At 35.0% G+C, this 4,060-nt stretch overlaps 1 long non-coding RNA gene across 1 annotated transcript; it reads left to right on the top strand.

The window, feature by feature from the left end:
- Positions 1-815: 815 nt before the first annotated feature.
- LOC138190911 (uncharacterized) lies at positions 816-1,655 on the top strand. The gene is made up of 3 exons (XR_011177003.1): positions 816-986; positions 1,152-1,280; positions 1,398-1,655. It is a non-coding gene; the product is annotated as an uncharacterized lncRNA (long non-coding RNA).
- Positions 1,656-4,060: the final 2,405 nt, after the last annotated feature.

The following is a 4,060-nucleotide window of genomic DNA, read 5'->3' as shown; positions in this document are numbered from 1 at the left end:
TCACTGCTACCAAAACTGAGTGTTGGTGGCCGAAAACGGCAGACGTAAAATCATACATAACAAAACGAAAGCCCCCTGTAAAAGACAGTAGAAAGTGGATACTCTGCCATGTTAAATTTGAAGGCTATTACGGTAAATAATTGTATAAACTGCATGTAATAGGCCCCCTTGCTTTTGTGAACTCAATTGAAAATTAAGTGATCGTCTAAAGCTCCGTGATATACTGTAGAATGCTTCGTGTTTATGCCAAAAAAAAACTATGCAATTTAAAGTACTTGAATGTCATTGAGCGTTTGAAAAAATCTTCCAATCATGATAATTCAGCAGATCGTAATATGATTCATTTACTCGATCAACAGCGTAATGTAACAAGCTAGGTAGACATAATTGAATATTTACAATTCTCATATTTACAGAAAATTTGGAGAAAGCTCGGTCTGCGGCTTCAACTAAAAAATCTGAAAGTGAGAGTAGCTCAAGTCAAAGTCAAGGTGATAAACCATATCTTAGAAAAAGGAAACAGCCGCTTCCTCGCGTAAGGGAAGAATCTACCGATAGGGAAGATTCGCCTGACAGTGAACATCCCACAACAACCTCGATGCCAGAGCCACCGAAACTTGATAAAAAGAAGAATATGAAACCTTCCGTTACAAATCGATCCACTGATATACCTGATCAGACAGATATTCAAAAAAAAAAATCATCCCCTGATATACCTAATCAGACAGATATCCCAAAGTCATCAAAACGAAGCCAAACAAAGAATAGTAATCCACTATCAGACTCTCCGACAATAATAGACATTGAGCATTTACCCATTGATTTTAACTCGACTAATACGAATACTATTAGTATCCCCCCGGCACGAGCGAAACATATCGTAGGGAAAGATACCAACCTATCGTCAACACCTCATGCATTTGAGTCTTGGCCCATCGATATTGTAGTAGATGATTTTGACATAAATGCGGATAATGGAGCTGCAGGTACATATATGGATAGTATTTTTTTATACAAGTTCCTAAAGGTGGCATGTGTGCATGAGTGGTCTATGATTTGGATTTAGTAGTGTAGAATAACCTTAATGAATGATAATTGGGTACCGTCCAATTTTTTATTTGGTTGATAAGCGTATTTTTTTTTATCTACAGACTTTCCAAGCAGTACAAAAAGACGCGGTGATCCTTCCCTAAATGCTAGTGCTTTACACCCTTCTGCTCATCAGGGTCTAGAAGGGCACTCAATATTATTTGACGGTAGTCTCCCTGACTTATGTAATAGTACGTATATGAGAAATTGCGACATACGCAATGCAAATTTTCTTGGATCAAAATAATATTTATGGTTCACAATGGAAGTACATGGGCTCGAGTACAATACGATTATTTTGCTTTCAGATTCTCAGGAAAAGACAAGAATACTCATAGAGGGTAACCTTGATTCGTTTTTAAAAAATTTTAGAGTGACCAAGTCCTGCTTGAATTTTGTATTCAGTTTCGATTACGTATTTGTGTTTGTACAGAAAAATTCTCGGCATTAACCACACTATTGGCTGAGATATTGGTCACTCAACAATTAGTGGATCGACGTTTAGCTGAGATTGAAAAGAAAGTGGGTCAACATGGAACTGTAGGTCACGGAAAAGATTTTAAAAAGGTTACAGACGATCTTTCATTCAAAAACACTGCTGATATACAAGCGTTTGAAAACAAATTGGCTGATGCAGATTTTTGCAGTACTTTTGTGAGTGATTCATGATGTATTTTTACAAGGGAATTAGCAAGTAGACCTGCTCATTCAATTTTGGACAGAATTGTTTCTTTTCGTATTCTGAAACATTAACAGACGGTTGAATCAACTGAAAATCAAAAATGCCTCCAATCATTCTTTGATTATGGTAATAAATGTATTGTAAAAAATTCAACTCTGATGAGAGTGTGTGTGTAGGAAATTTTTCTGAAGAGGTACGGCTGGGAATCTTAATCACTTTTATTGTATCATGGGAAATTCATAGCAAGAGTATTACGATTTGTCTTTTTTTAGTCATTCAAAGATTCAAAAGCCGACTATTTTGGCAAAATTTCAAGCGAGTTTCTCTCAAAATATCCTTTCGAAGCAACGACCGTTGAATATGTTCCTATGAGAATTGATCAGTCATGTACAGGCATTTTTTTACAAAATATTTGATACATAAACTTTCCAAATGAAAATAATTATCTTTATGGTAATATTGTTACTCTCAGGTAAAGTATGTTGGACAAATTGGCGGGAACAGTGCCAAAGAAAATACTTTGAGAATATTGCGACAAGTATTCACCAACGACTTCGCTAAAGACGCTTCATGGTGCGGTCTGAGGGCCAATTTTCAACTTTCAAATTTGAAAGTCACAGCAGCCATCAAAGGTTAGTGTGATTATTAAAGCTACATTCACAGAACAGTGAGTAGGCATCAATACGACACTAACTTGTATTTAACTCTACAGATGGAATGAGACTGTCATACACCTGTACAGATAAAGAATTTGAAGATACGGTGTCAGAATGGTTCCGCCAAGCTAAACAGCGGTTCAAGAGAGAGAATACAAAAAAGAACGGACCTCAACCACATCCTGCAGCTAATAATTAGTACAGATGATGACGCGCTAAACCATGACAGTTTCCATAAGATGCCCCAAACAGATTTATGGGGTACATAAGAAGGAGATGCAGGTCTCATTTCCCCATTATCTTGCCTAGTCTTCGTACCTTTCTAAATATCTAACGTTTACTTTGGTAGTCTATACCAAACAATTAAAGACCTGGAAAGTACAAAGTACAAAGATTTATTTTATAGTTTATTCGTGTTCAACGTTGAGAAAATTTTTTACTTAGATTATTAAGATTAAAAAAGACAAATTTGATTGATGAAATATTATATAAAATGAGCTACGTGCTCATATTGTTATAGATACACGTACAGTGTGGTCACAATAGAAATATTATACGTAGTATTTGGACATTTTTTTTCACTATTTAAACTTCTTCTATTTCTTTCACTCTATTCAATATCGACGATTACGTTAATTGTGAGAGTTTTTCTGGCCTTATCAAAACAAACACATCGTCCAGTTACGAGATTGTGATAATTTAACCAATAGAATAACAGAGGAAAGCACTGAAGTGTTCGTGCCTTGAAATAGTTTCAATACTATGCCCATCAATGAAGTATAATAAATTAGTAGATGACTAAATAAGTTTGAAGAAGAAAAGTATACATACACTCGACCGCTTCTAACAGCAAGACCCTAACTCACGAGCTCCGCTTGTAAAGACTTATTTCAGGCACTCTATATAGTCCGATTACAGAGATCGCTATACTCGGAGCTCCTAAGGTCTTTATAACCGGAGCTCGCGAGTTAGGGACTTGCTGTTAGGAGCGGTCAACATGTACTTCAAAGTTCACTTAGTAATGATCTACTATACACAAAGGTATGGCTTCTCTACTTCGCTACTTTCTTAATTTTTTGAACATTAATGCTTATTATTCACTTTGTTTGATGAAACGTTTTTTTTTCTCCTCCATGTACTATATTTCGACACATATTTCATATCTTTCATAATATTAATATATATACTCAATCAAATAAAGGCCTAAATAATAAAATATAATATTAAGATAAACTATTTCTGTGATGTGGATTAGGTAATACAAGAATCAAACATTCAATAAGACTGTAAAATGATATTGTTCCTAATATCCAATTAAGCTTTTGAATTTATGTTTGTGTGTTAAATAGATATATACGTATGAGAATTAGTACAAATGTACGATAAGATCTTTGTATGCTCTATTTATGAGCAAGTCAATAAGTAATACATAATATAATAAACGAGAATACTATATCTCACAGAACAATAGTTATATACTTGATACATTTATGGATAATTGATCGTGATGTATCTGATACCTACCATTATTTCCTGAAACACCTTAGCGACATGGAGGCCATGTAACTCCGATTTCAAGCGGTGCATGATTGCTATGTAGCCTTAACGTAACATTGTGACGTCTCTGTTCTGC

This window comes from Neodiprion pinetum, chromosome 4 (assembly GCF_021155775.2).
Source record: "Neodiprion pinetum isolate iyNeoPine1 chromosome 4, iyNeoPine1.2, whole genome shotgun sequence".
Taxonomy (NCBI): domain Eukaryota; kingdom Metazoa; phylum Arthropoda; class Insecta; order Hymenoptera; family Diprionidae; genus Neodiprion; species Neodiprion pinetum.
The sequence above is the reverse complement of the archived record's forward strand: the minus strand, read 5'-3'. Positions and strand labels throughout refer to the sequence as shown.